This window comes from Apis laboriosa, unplaced genomic scaffold, assembly GCF_014066325.1.
Source record: "Apis laboriosa isolate Shangri-la unplaced genomic scaffold, ASM1406632v1 scaffold64_cov150, whole genome shotgun sequence".
Lineage (NCBI taxonomy): Eukaryota > Metazoa > Arthropoda > Insecta > Hymenoptera > Apidae > Apis > Apis laboriosa.
Genome location: NW_025224011.1, coordinates 156,870 through 172,406, shown reverse-complemented (window position 1 = coordinate 172,406; position 15,537 = coordinate 156,870).

Sequence of the window (15,537 nt, the reverse complement as noted above, 5' to 3'; positions counted from 1 at the left end):
GGGAGAAAGAGGAAGAAGTTTTGCACGGAACTCCCTGGGGTTAAGCGTCTACCCTCTTGGAAATTCCGGGCATTTTTGAGAGTCCCGAGTAACGATGGCAGCTAGGACAAAGTAGTACAGTCACGTCGATGAAAGTACCGGCGTAATTACGCGGAAGATTAATAATTTCAATAGAGACGGCCAACTATACTCCTATACTTCCCAGGAAACGAATTTAAAAAGAAAAGAATTCCTCTTCCGTTCCATCCCTCGGATAGTGGCACTCTATTAATCCGACAAGTTTCGACCGAAGGTCGATTAGCGAATGAAAATTAGTCGTTTCTTCAGATGCTTCACACAACTCTCTTCCTTTAACGAGTCCTCGTATAATAGATCAATTAGAAAGTTTGCGGACTCGGGTGGTGTTTCTCGACGAAAAGCCAAACGGCCTTAGTACAAAGGAGATATATATATATATATATAAAGAGAGAGAGAGAGAGAGAAAAAAGGAATTTAAAACCTGTTCACCGTAGGCAAGGCAAGGTGTTCGTTCCATATCCATTTCAATGGGACGAACAATGGACCCCTAAACACAATGAGCAACCCCAAGCCAAACATCCCTTTGCATTAATTTCTGACTAACTTCCACTTATCCGTATAATTGGCGTCCATTACATAAATCGTGGTTTCGGTGACGATCGACGGGTGCAGCGTCGTAAAAATCGTAAAAAATTATTATATCGGATAGAATGGAAAATGGGGATGATAACGTAACGACGGGAGTAAAAAGAAAAGAAAAGAAAAGAAAAGAGAGAGAGAGAGAGAGAGGGGCATACGATCGGAAGAAGAAGAAGAAGAAGAAGAAGAACGACGAAATAAAGTGGAAGCGCTTTCACGAAACGCGACGATAATTAAGGCGGCCCTGCCGACCTCGAAAGTACTTCTCTCGGCCCCTGGCTACTACGCCCATACAGGCGAGTCTGTTATTCTCTTTCTCCCTCGCGTTCCCTTCGTTACCCGGCCCCCCTCCCTCTTACCCTCTTACCCTCCTCCTCCTCCCTCCCCCCCCCGCCGCGGACTCTGAAACTCCTCTCTCCTTGCCTTCCCTCCTTCCATCGCCCGTGTACCATCGTTTCTCCTCGCCTTCACCACCTCCACCACCCACATTTTCACCCACACCCGCCCCCGACTTACTACCACTACCACCACCACTACTACGCCCGACCTAAGGGTTGAGAAACCACCCTCCATTTCCAGTGGCAGCCAAGGCAGAGAGGCAAAAGCAGAGTCTGCCTGGCAGACTGGCAGGCTTGGCAGGGGATGTGCACGTCACCGTCTTACACTATCGTCCCGAACAAACACCACCCGTTTCCAACCCCCCGCGCCTGCCACCTCCACCCTCGACTCTCTCTCTCTCTCTCTCTCTTTCTCTGCGTACCATCCGCCATCTCCAACCCTCCTTCCCTCTTTCTCCCTCTCTCTCTCTCTCTCTTTCTCTTTTCCCCTGTCTCCCTCGCACCGCTTGGCGGCACCAAGCTTCGAGGCATCCTACTCCTAGCAAGCTTCGAGATTCTACGTACGCGTCACGGGACGTACGCGTGGGTCGTTCTCTGGGACGATCTACTCTCCTCGGCGGTGGTGGGCGGATCGGGGAATATAAGGGAAAATAAGGAAGAAGAAAGAGAAGAGGAGGAGGAGGAGGAGGAAAGGAAGAGGCAACCGAGGAACGCCAACGGCGACTGAATGAAGAGAGAGAGAGGTGCACACGAGAGGAGGAGGAGGAGGGGTGCGTCTCACGTGGCGGAGTTCAAACGCGAGGAAGAATCTCGAGGTACCTCGAGGATAAGGGATGTTTCCGGCGCTCGAGTAAGATCGCTAAGGGAACTCTGAAACGTTGCTCGCTACTTCTCACTCTCTGTCTATATATATATATATATCTCACTCTCTCTCTCGCCATCTCTGCAGCCAGCTCTCGTTTGCCCTCTGCACATCCTCTCCTCTCCCCTCCTGCGCGTATCGATTCTTACGTAAGGGATGTTTTCTCTCGTAGGTGGATCGTGGAACCGGAGGGACAGGGATCCCTTCGTTGGATGGGGAGGATGGGGTGAAGGGAAAGAGGGAGAGGGAGGGCGGAGATCCGGCTGACCTAGGCAGAATGTGATTCTGGGGGAGGGGGAGGAGAGAAAAAAACCGGTTCCTTGTTCCGGCTTGAAGAAACGGCCGGTGAATGGCCGGAGGAGGAGGAGGAGGAGGAAGAGGAGGAGGAGGAGAGGATCGGTGTTTTTCGGCGAGCTCGACGAACCTGGCGATTTCCGGGGGATTTAAAGAGATCGAACGGCACCGTCGTTCGAGCAGAGTCGTTTATAAAGGAAATGGAAATGTCAGCTGATAGGACATGGCATTCAATTGGTCTCAACTGAGCAATGACCGATTCATTTTCAAACCGAGATATATATATATCTGCTTTATTATATGTGTGTTTTGAATATTTCTTTTTCTCAGGATCAGGGATAAATATATTAGAAATAAGCTAAAATTGTATTATTATAGTTAAGATACAGAGAACTTTTTTAAAGTATTAAAAATGTAAAAAGTATTAAAAATGACGATTATCGAGTGACAACAGAGCTGGAAAGACGAAAGGATACGAAGTTGAATATCGATTTCAAATTATCGGCAAAAACGTAACCCGTTGTCCCATCGTTGGACGGAGGAAATTATTAACGACTCGTTAAACGGGGCAACAAACGGTTAAGTTTAAGACACTAAGGGAGGGGGGAGGGAGGAAACGCGACGTAAAATTCGATTTCACACCCGATAAGTGAAATCCCATTCCCAACGAATTTACGAAACGAGAGATCGATCTCCCATTTCCCATCGCGCGATCTCCGCTCATCCGATGCTTTCCCTTTGCGTTGCGGGGAACGCAAGAGATCTCGAGATTTATAATCGAATTAACGAGCGATCGACGCGCCCCGAGCGAAATCCAAGTCGAACGGGTTCACCTAATTTGCGCCACCCTCTCAGAAATATTAGGGCCCACGTACGACGACAAAGCCCCGAGATCCCCCTCCGAGACGATGAAATCGGTTGATCTTTCGAGCAACGTGCGTCACCGAAAAGCCGCACGCCGACAATAAGTAGGGTGATTTTAATTCCCTTCCGCCCCAAACCATCCCGCCCCAGCTCCATGAATACGGTTAACGATGTGCCGGGGCCGAGGCGCATCCTCCAACGTCGCCTCGTCTAAAATGTTTCTCTTCGCAGTGACAATAAAATGAAATGGTTCGGAGGAATATAAGTATGATGTGTCGTGAAATTAATACGATTTCGAAGCTTGTTATGCGGTGGGGTTGATTTCGAACTTGTTGAACGTATCGTTTTTTTTTTTTTTCTTTTTTTCTATTTTTTAGATTTGAAGTAGGAGGGAAAAAGCATTGGTTCTTGATATCTCTGTTCATTGTTACGATAAATGTATAAGAGATATTAATATATTTGAAAAATATCTTTCTACTAAGGGTGGGTAGATTCTAGAAGCGAAAATAAATATGGAAATTGATGTGCGAAAATGTATCGATTGAGACTCATATATGCAATTGAAGTTTATGTCAGATGAAACGAGACGGAGATATTTTAAAAAAAAAAAATTTTTAATGTGCAAATACGTTTAGATAGGATTATTATTAAAGAAAATGCAATATTTTGTTTAAAATATATAGCAAATTAATAGTAAAAAAAAATATATAATTTTAATAATTCCTTTTGGCAAAATTGATTTTATAGTATTATTTTAATTCTAACAATCTATAATATATTTAAATATATATCATAAATTGGTAGTTTTAGTATTAAAAAATATTTAAATAAACAACAAAAATTCATCTCATAAATTTCCATATACAAAACATTAAACACAAAATATCTCCTCTCCCGTAGCAATTAATAATCCATTACCAACATACCAACGCTCTCTGCGCGTTCGAAATAAACGCCCCATCAACGAATTCGCGCCCGAAATTTCCAACGAGGAACGGCAGGCAAAATAAACCTCTCGACATTTACTTTTCCGAACAGACTAAAGTTGTCCGCGCCTCGTACACGGAAACAAGAGAAGATCCAGGGGTTGGTATTGGGACACGGTAGAAAGGAACGAGCTACCCCCCGTGCCATTTGCCACCTTGTTCCTCGTATTTATGCTAGCACGGAGATCCGGCATGTTTGCACAAGCTTTAAATCCTACCCCCACCCCGGCCCACCTATCCGCATCCTCACGGAACACTTACACCTTCGACCTACGGCTTTTCACCTACGTGAATACGTGGATAACGCATACACGCGTTGCATGATCGCTGTGATTTACCGACGAGAAGTTCACGCGCGGAGACTCGCTCCAGGCATTGGAAGTTAATTGCGTGGAAATTAATTGAGATCGTCGCGGAAACCGCTAGTCACTAAATTTTGTAGGAGCACGTACTCGCGAACGATCGAACCGTGTGATCGGGACATATGCAAGCAACGTCGATAGCAATTACGCGGACCGACGTTCCTCTTTCTTTTTTTTTTCCTCTCTTTTTCTTCCTTTTCGAGTTATAAACCGGCCGCAATTTACGTAGCGGTGCGTGTCTTACACGACGCGAAGAAATCTTGCCAAGATTAGGCCGATTATAGCTTTGAACGATTCGTTTCTAACTCGCGGATAATAGCAATAAGAACAAATGAATAATCGGTGAGACATAATAAAGGTTATGTAACATGTATATAAGAGTCGAGAATTCATCGCCTAATACTTGATATTAACCTTTCTTTCAAATATATCGATTTGTTTCTTAATTGTTTGCAAAATTAAAATATATTGATATAATTTATTCTCGTTCTTATTGATATCCAACATGGCTACCGTGTTACAAAAGACAATTTTCACGTACCTTGTCGTTGCAGTTCTCGAACGAATGCTATGCTCTTATTTCGTACGTTTTGGTAGAAGAATAGTCCTCTTTCATTGTTCCTTTGTTAATCACATATACACTGATCATATTAATTCACTAATTTCACTCGTATATTAATAATTATCTCACAAAATAATACTTGATCGTCACTCACGAGACACACTTTTGGCGGTATAAAAACCGACACTGCGCAACTGTCATGGCGCTTCGATGATTGACGTATCGTAGATAGAATCGATATTTATCGATATTTATTATATAATAAATATATATTTATTACATAATAAATTATTACATAATATTATTTTTATATTACATAAATTATATATTTTTATATTATAAATCATATTATAAATTATAATCGAATCAATAACATATGTTATATATTACAATCGAAGATAAAATCGATACTTGAAAATATATATTTTTTATATATATTTATAATGTAATATAATCCTTATATTATATAAATTATACGTTTTTATATTATAAATTACACAATTAAATTTATATTATTCGTATATTTAAAATATAAACGTAATTAATATTTTCACATATCGATTCTGTTCGCGATTTCGTAATAATCGATTGCAGCGCTGTAAGATCAAGACGCCATGACAGTTTTCTTCCCGCTAGACACGAGTGATTGATCGAATTTTATTTTGTAGAATAATTATTGATATTCAAGTAAAACTAGTGTATTTAAAAGTGTATACAGTGTAAAATATCAAAAATTAACAACGGAATGGATCAACATATGTAAAACAATTGAAGAATTTCAACGATAAGGTAAGACAATGAAATTGATTTTTTAGATATCGATACATAAAAATTTAATCGTATCATTTTACTCGAATATATTTTTATATATATACACATAAAAATCGCTACGATAATGAAACATATTCTGTATTTATCATAATTAGAAAAATCAAACGATAAAATCATAAAATTATATTTTCACGTATGCATATAGAGGTTATGCATACAGGTTATGCATTTGTATCTTATTACAAATCCTAGAAAATGTGTCAGAGTTATTAAATTTTTCTTATCGTATTTAATCGTATTTAATAATATATTTGCAATTTTTATTCCGAGTTATTATATAGATATAAATATATACACGTATGTATAGATAATAAATGATCAATAATATATATGCGTAAATGTCGATCGAAAAATTTACCGATACCTATAGATGATATTTTTAGAGTGATCAATGATAGCTATCGAGTTATTATTAAACGTAAATAGATAGATCTCAAAAATTGCAAGTATCTAAAAGTCTGTATAAATAAAAATAGAGGTGTATGAAATTTTAGTAAAAAAAAAGTTGTGAAAAATTCAACCTATAATATAAATATTTCAAAAGTTTTTTATTTTTATTATTAGTATTAAAAATTTAAAAATATATCGTTTAATTTTTCTAATTAAGATTATAACGGTATGAAATAATATAATATTAATTACGGAATGAGATTAATTTTTATCTAAATGTTAAGAGAGTAGAAATGATAATTCGAATCCACTCTTTGATCGCAATACTCGTTAAAATACGAATCGCCATTCCTTCAATGATGAAGTTTTAATTTCGAAGAAACTTTCGTTAGTTTAAATTTGTATCGACCGCCGAATAAAACTAATTCGATATATTTTTAGTCTTTGATTCAACTCCTATTCCGACGAAATATCGAACACACGATCCTCGTCACGTACAGAAATACTCCAGTGAAAATTTCATTAATACGGTTAACAAATTTGCGAATCTCCGTTGAGTTCCAATCGGTTTTTTGCTTATCCAAAACGAGAAATATAGCAATCGTCCAATGTTGGAATTTTCGAGAATTTTAGAGAACAAAAATAAATCGATAAACGTACTTTCGCGAGTATTTTTATTAGCACCGATAACAATAGCAAACGAAACGAGATATCCGTTTGGAAATTTGATCTTTCCACACGCTTCCGATCGTAAGAAGCTTCCGAAACGAGCATCGGAAAGCAACCGAATACCTAGCACACGAACGAAGAGATTCGTTTGCACGAAACTGTACGAAAGTTCGTGCGGTATTTTTAAAAGCGCGCACGGGAGACAACGTGTAAAAAGGAGAGATCGAAGTTTTTCTCGAGCTGTCGGCCATCTTTAATAATTTCACACTTGAGAAAAATGAACAGTTCTATTCATAATCCTTTCCCTTGACGGGGTTCCGTCCTCCCACCGAAAACCCGCCAAAAGCGATCCGTACAGACTCTCTCTCTCTCTCTCTCTTTCTCTCTTTCTCCTCTCTCTCTCTCTCTCTCTCCCCCCTCCCTCCCTTCCCCACCATTCTTTCATCTCTCTCTTTCTCCCACTCTCGGTCGATCGCTCGGCCTCGTTTCTTCCTACGTTCGTGAAACGCTGCCGGGTGCTCATTCATTTAATTTCAGTCATTGCTGGCAGTCGCACCCCTGTCGTGCGACCGACAAAAAATAATTAGTGAAGCCTTACACCCCTCTGCCAGCCACCCCGCCGGCCTCCTCGCCCCCATCTCCCGTCTCTCCCCCTTTATACCGACTATATTCTCCCTCCTACGGTTACGACGACTACGACGTCGACTACGACGACGACGGCGACGACGACGTCGACGACGACGGCGACTCGACGCCCCCTTTCAACCCCACGGGTACGTACCTTGCTGCTCGAATTCTCTCTCTCTTCTCTCCCGTTACTCCCTTCCCCCCCTGTTTCCCTGCCAACCCAACCAACCAACGAATCACTCCCCTCACCCTCCTCTCTCACGGACTCTCTAACTCCGCTACCCTCCTTCTCTACCTCCTCCTGTTCCACCCCCGGCCTCCATCTACTCCTCCACCTCGCCTCCTCCACCTCCTCCATCTCCTCCTCCTCTCTTGAGCCACCCTCCTGAGCAGCAGCACCAGCAGTAGCAGTAGCACCCGCCACCACCACCGTTCTACCGCCAAAACCCTAGCTCAGTCAGCCACCCTCCTCCCCCCGGTATATACTCTATCCACCTCTCTTCTTCCATTTCTCTCTCTCTCTCTCTCTCTTTTACGTTCCCGTTCCCCTTCCCTCCGCAATCCTCTCGCCCTGGTCGTGGCCTCGGGCGGGATGATTCAGGCGCCAGTAGGGCGCACCCACCTTCAGTAGGGGGTGCGTTGGGGTGAGTTGGAACGACGGATGAAGGCAGCAGAGGTGAGGAGGGTGGGGGTGGTGGTGGATGTGGGTAGAGTGAGAGTGCGGGAGAGCGCAGAGGGGGCCGGAGGGGGAGGGGGAAGGGGGGTTGAGGAAGGAAAGCGGGTGGATGGAGGTAGGTGGATGGGTGTCGGTGGGTGGAATCGGGGGGGAGGAGAACAGAGAGGAGAGCGTAGAGTGTGTCGGGGTTGACTAGGAGGGTGGATAGCCGGTTGCGGGGCGGGAGAGAGGAGGGTGTACGGCTCAGAGGGAGAGCGGGTTGCCAGAAGGTGGATGAGGAGAGAGAGAAAGAGAAAGAGAGAGGTAGAGAGAAGGTGGGATGGGGAAGGACGGGTGAAGGCAAGAGGGAGAGATACGCGTACGGAGGGTGGTTTTCCTCGGCTGAGATATAGGCACCACCGACGCCGCGGTGGGTTATATCCTGGGCTAAGTAATACAAGGAAAAGTGCTACGTGAAGCCCTCCTATCCTCTCCACCCTTCTCTCTCTCTCTCTCTCTCTTTTCTTCTTTCCTCTCCTTTCCCTCAGCAGGGGATCGTCCGTTCTCTTACTCCTTTTTCTCCTCCTCCTCCTCCTCCTCGTCCTCCTTCGCCCGCTTACCGCTACCGCGTCGCTACGGTCTCTTCTCTTTTTCTCTCTCTCTCTCTCTCTCCGCTATTCGTTCGCTCACCGTCTTTTCTCTCCTCCTCTCTCTTTTTCCACGCTTTACGGTGCCGCAGTCTCGGCAGAACAGCGGCGGCAGAACAGCGCACAGGTGCACGTCGCGATGCATTCTCGAGGGGAATGCGTTGCGCGGATAAGGGGCCAGCTTTGTTGCCCCTGACGAACAAGGATACACGCCAGCCGTCGCGAGAATAAGTATGAAATGAATTACCGTTCATGGATGTTCATTAACGGATACTTTGGCGAATTATGTCGCGCGCGGATGCCATGTGCTCGTGCATGCGCATGCACGATACGCATGCCTCCCCTCTCCCCTTTCTCCTCCCCTCCCACCTTTCGCCAATCCCCCCGTACGGCCGTTACGCCGAGAAGAAAAACCGCGTGGATAATTGTTCCGATTCTTTCCGTGTCTCTCCTTGTTCCTGCGTTTCCGCCCAGCTTACCGGCTATTCAATAACGGTTGCAATTTGAAACGCGAGGTGTCACTAATATTACTAATAGGGCAAAAACTCGCTTAAACCAAACGTCGACGGTGGATAAACATGGCCGGTTAATGGCATACTCGTAAAAGGGAAATGGAGACGTGTAACGAGTGATGATTTTTTTTTTTTTTTTCTTTTCTTTTTCTTTTACTTTTTCGACGGATGGGGAAGTGGGTAAAGGGTAAATGCGCGTTTCAGAAACGAGGAGCTTCGAGAGCTTCCTTAAATAGTTGATAGGATTTTGAAAAATGATTTTAATAAACGGGGAGATGATTTTTAATACTTGCGCGGTTTTAAACGTTCTTCCCTTGTAATATTAGTAGACTGTAATATGTTTATTTATTATATACGAAATGCAAAATGATTTTACATGTAGTATAAATATCGATATCCTGATCGAGAAAACGAATTTTCCCCAAACTTGACCTATTCGATTTACACGAAGATCTTCTCACTAATTAATGATCTCGCTAATTACAAATTTATTGAAATCGAATCCCGTCTTTTTGGAACGGTTACGAGATAGAGAGAGAGAGAGAGAGAGAGAGAGACGTTTAAAAGAAAACAAATTTTTTTAAATTTCCCGAGGTTTGTTTCGTCGCGTTCTCGTGTCCTAAAATTTCCTGAAAAAAAAGAAAATAAGGGTACACAAAAACTGATAACTTAAAGAAAATACATAATAAGACGCGCAATGGTGTAGTTTGCACGTCAGCTCGAATCCCCATACGCATTATCACCGGGGTAGACGGGGTTATTCCACGGCAAGCGAAATCCAAGGGAAAAATGCGAAGGAACCAGCTGAGGTAGTGGAAAGTCGAGATGGTAACTTGAGAGTGGATGACGCGTAGATATAGGTTTCCCTGCCCGCGGCGAGAAAAATACGAAAGGGAAGAGAGAGAGATAGAGATAGAGATAGAGAGAGGTTCGCTGTATATCTGCATTCTCAGACTCGTGTACCAACGGTGAAACGAAACGTGATGTTAAGTTGGCACCGGCGCGCCTTTGATGATTCCTAAATGATGTGAGAACATCCGTCGTGTACACGTGACGCGTGTGAAAAGGAAATTTCGCGAATGTGTTTTCGCGATTAGAGGGAGGGGGGGAAAAAAAAAAAAGTGAAGAGGAGGGGTGTGGAATACAGGATGCTTCAAAAATGAGGGCAAATTTTTTTTAGCAAGGAGGAGAGAGATGGAAATAGCATCGGCGTAGGAATATTTCGGAGAAAGAGGGAATCGATGTGGGATACGCGAATGTACAGGTTGCTTCAAAAATGGGCGATTTTCGAAGAGGGAGAGATTATAACGCGTACTGTACAGGGAATTTGGGGGGCGAAGATAATATCCATGCAAACGTATACGTGGAAAAATTGTCCGTATTTATCATCTTTTTTTTAAGGTGATAACGCATATATTTGGTCCTCGTGATTCTCGTAACGCGGGAAATTCAAAAATCCGTAACTCGTCTTTTCGACGTTTTTCCTCTTCCTCTTTATATAAGAAAGAAATTTAATATTATCTTTTTGTTATCGTAATACAATCTCTAAAATATTAAGTTTCCCAGGGTGTTGCACGTATTTCTTTCTTGGATATCCGCGATCCATTTCGTTGTTGCAACGGGAAGCGAGCGGGGGCGGATATTTTTTAAGACCACCATGGAAAACTGGAAGTCTGGTAAATATTAATAAGAGCGGCGCACACGCCAACCTCCTCCTCCTCCTCCTCCTCCTCCTCCTCCCACAGTTAAGGCAAACAAGAAAATTGGAGTAGAATTTTGAATCTCGAGATACTTACGTGACGAGTAACCGGTAATTATGGTACCTGCGAAAAGCTTTTCTTGTGCTTGCTAAACAATTCAACGCCGGAAAATTTTAATTAGCGTTACGGTGTATTACGGTGTATCAACGGAGGAAAATCGATATTCTTTCCGACATTCTTTTTTCGCATATTTTTCTCGAAACGAAGAATCACATTCGTCTCCCCTCTCTGAAATAAATACAATTTCCTCAGAAGATTCGTATACGTGAGCTTGAAAGCTTTAAAAAAATAAATAAATAAAACTCGACTTAATTCTTCCTCGACGGTTCGGTTAAGTGAAATCCTCGAAAAATCTTTACAAAAATTAGAAAGAAATCCTATTCGATTCTCTTAGATATTTAGATATTTCTCATGACAATTACAAATCGAGCAAAAATATCCTCCTTATTACGAGAAAAGACGATCGCTCTTTTTTTAAAGTAAAAAATCCAAAATTCAAAATTTCGCAAATCCCCGCCTGAAATCCTGTTCCAAATCTATCTCCTCAAAGTGGGATATAAATTATCACGCTTGTCACGGCGTGATATAAACCATCCCTCCCGAAGTGAAATTAGCAAAAGTGAAAAGTAAAGACACCCTCTGGTGTCGCTAATGCCGCGGTCCAAGGGTGAGCATTCCTTCGCACAAGGGGTAGCCCAAGATAAATTACATAACAATATAAGTAGGCGTCGAGAGTGAGTGCGGGCCTGGAGGGGCGAAGACCCCCCCGGAGGAGGAAGAATAAAGAAACCGTGCAAACAATTCCTCGCGGAATTCGCTCGCCCACCCCCACCTGTGAAAAGATTGAAGTTAGTTCGAAAAAAAAGTCGAGCTTGTTCGGTTATCTTGGACGTTACAGCTTGTACAAACGTATTATTCCGGAGAATTTATTTACTTCTTTTTTAAATATCGCGTAATCGATACGAATTCGTTGCCCATCTTTATTCGTTTCCTTCATTCGTTCGTTCCAACGTCGCAATCATCCACTCAATTTTCACGCATCTCTCTTGCTCAGTATCCCGTTTCTCGGGATTTGGAAAGCGAAAATTTAAATGCATTCGATCCAAAGAATTCGTCCTAAAACCTGTGGCCCTTACCNAAAAAAAAAAAAAAAAAAAAAAAAAAAAGAAGAAAACAACTGGCGTATTATTTAAATTTCGAAAGAAAAAAGAAGAATCATTTCAATTGGAAAATTTCAAAATTTCCAATCCATCCTTTGCACGATTCCTCGGATATAAAAATATGTTAATATTATAATATATAATACAATTTACCTTCTCGACAACCATCGTCATCATCATCATCATCGACGATCCTTCTTAATTAAAAAGGGAGAGGGAGGCAAATTCGCGCGCGAATTGCAAATGGGGGAGCTTAGTTTAGGGGAGGAGGGGGGAAAAAAAACTAGAAATCTCGCCGCAAATTTTCATCCACGAACGCGAGCGTGAATTTAAAGTGGTGGTCGAGTGTTGCGAGCGTGTTGGAGGGGGAGGGAGCGGGGCAAGGAGGTGCAACGAGATCCTTGGGAAATAAATGCGTGACAAATACCGGGGACGTTTTAACAACGCGGGGACAAACCCGGCCGTGGGAGAAAAGGGCCATTCATTTAAGCCACATTGTTTCGGTTAATGCGTGACATGTGGTTGAAAAAACACGGTAAAACTCCAACAATGCAGCCAAGTGCCGACCCCTTTATCGTCCGGAGAGGGGTTAGCGATTCATCCCTTCATTATTCGGGAATTAGTAACCCCATTTCGCCTCCCCCCCCGCCTCACTTTCCGTCTCTCCGCCGTTTTCCTCTCCGTCCGTCCCTCCCTCTCTCCCTCTCTCTTTCTCCTCGTCACAACCTGACCCTCTTATCTCTTGATGCTATTCTCTCGAATGATCCCCTTCTCCGCCCTTTTCATAGGGGATATCCTTTTTCGAATTTCTTCCCTCGAACGTCTCCTATTATTCTCTTAAAGATATTCTTAATTTTCCCTATTTTCTTAAAGATATAAATGTAGAGAGTCGACGAGACGTCTCGATTTAATTTCGAACGAGGAAATTCGAGAAAGTTCATTCCTTCGCGAGGGATAACTTTTCGTTTCAAAGAGAGAGAAAGAGAGAGAGAAAGTCGCATCCGTTTTTTATTTTAATCGATATGAGATCTCCAGATTCCGTTTCCATTATTCGACGAATAAATGAACGAACGAACGCTCGGATCGATCGAATATCATCGCGCGATTAAAATTTCACGCTGCCACACCGACCTGTCTCGCGATCCGCTCGTCACACTTGTCGCACGTCTGTGAAGACGCGCGCATTACCGAGGCGAGGAGGAACATCACGGCCGATCGGGCAACCGGATCAACGTCACGCCGCGTAGCGGCGCACCGACCAAATTATTTATTTACATTTAAACAAGCCGCGCGCGCCTAGCGTGCGCGCATGCATAACGTAACGCGCGTATGTGTGTATATATATACATATACATATACATATATATATAGAGACAGAGATAGAGAAAGGCCGACACCTCGGCGCCGAACTCACCCTCCTGAGACTCTGCAGACTCACCTCCATCCCCCTTCCATGCACCCTTTCAACCACCCCGCGGGCGAAGCATCCCAATGGCAGCCCCCGTTTCGAGCAAAGCTACACCAACTCCCTCCCCTCCCTCCCTCCCTCTCTCTCTCTTGTACCGCTTCTCTGATCTAGCTTCTCTCTCTCTCTCTCTCTCTCTCTCTTCACTCCACTCCACTTCTGTTCCTCCCTCTCTCGCAACCGTGCTACACTCCCTCTCTCCACGCCACTCGTCTCGACCCGTCCAACCGCCCACACACCCGCCAACCTACAACTCCCACGTACCTCGAGCGACCCTCGAGCTATCTCCAAAATCATCCCTTACATTCTAGAGCGGAGCGCTATCCTCCATAGAGAGGACGTCGACGACGACGACGACGACGAGGAGGAGGAGGAGGAGGAGGAGGTTGAAAGGGGGATAGAGAGAGAGAGAGAGGAGGGAGACAGCAGGATATAGGTAGGTATACTGGATACTGCTACGGGAAAATAAGAGATCTTCCCGTACGACTCGCGATACGAATTACAATGGCCGGCGAATGTAGCTCTCTCTTTCTCTCTCTCTCTCGCTTTCTTCGTCTCTTGTTTGGAATACCTTGTTTCACCTCGTCTCTTCCGTTCCTTCTACGCAATTTGAAGCAGAAGCCGCGGAATTTTAAAGCGATCGCGATCAGCAAGCCTGTAGGTGTGGATATGGAGGGGGGTTTATTTGTTAATAACTGTGGCGGAGTTGGAGAGAGTCGTTGCTTCGAGCTGGCCAAGTTTGCTGGAATCTAGCACGGGAAGTAAAATGGAAAATTGGGGGAAAAGATTCTACATTTATCGTGGTATATTTCGAAAAATGAGAAAATATAAATTGGACAAACTCTAACACGAATCCTTTATTTATTAATCGAAATATGAATCGTTGAAATATACGAATACGTGAGAGATACACACATATGATAAAAAATAAAAGTCGGAACGTCTCGTCAAGACGAAAAGTGAAAAAGAAGAAAGGAAGGGGAAAAGCTACGCCATTCTTCAAACCCTCCACGCGATTTGTCATCGATCGATCGATATCGATATTTAATACACCCCTTCCGAGGCCTAATGGACATCCAATGCCGGTGACGAACGAGAATCGAGCCCATTGTCGGGCCGCAATTTACATTTTTCCCTACCCGGCAAGCGTAGTAGGAACACGCCCGTGGTGACACGGAGATCACGAGGAGAGTTCCACGAAGAACAATGGACGTCACGCGCGAGTCGTGGCGCGGTCGAGAGAGGTGGGACGACAGGGTGAACGTTTGTTAAATCGGCGGCGGCCGATCGAGCGACCGATAAAAAAAGAAGAAAAGAGTTTGTCGAAGATGCGAGGAAACTCTGGGAAATTTTCCCATTTACGAAATAAACTCGGTCCAACGAATTTTATTTGAAATTACTTTCGCTATTGGCAAGACGAGAGTCATATCGACAATTAAATTAAATAAAATATTCCAATTCGAATCTTTGTTCGATTTTACGTAAATTGGGGGCAAGGTTTTTAACCTAACCTTCTCATCTCTGCTCTCGCGTGTTATAATGTAATAAGTATGTATGGTAACAGGTGGTTTAATTAATATTTGTAAATCGAATCAATGGGCCATTTGTCCATTGGTTGTTTTTAAAAAATGGGCGTTTTTAAAAAAAAAATTGGCAATTTCGAATTGCTGTTAACCGGGGATAAAGCGTAGGAAACGAGTCGATAACGTTTCGATCCACGGATTCCGCGCAACGCCGCGAGGAAAGTGTAACCGTTCGTTGAAATCTCCGGCCGAGTTTCGGCGCTTCTTAATTTCTCCCGCGCCGTTTCTCCGCCGTTCGCGATTTAAAACCTAGAATATCTCTTATTCTACACATTAACTGCGAATCTTCCTTCATCAAGCATCGACAATTAAA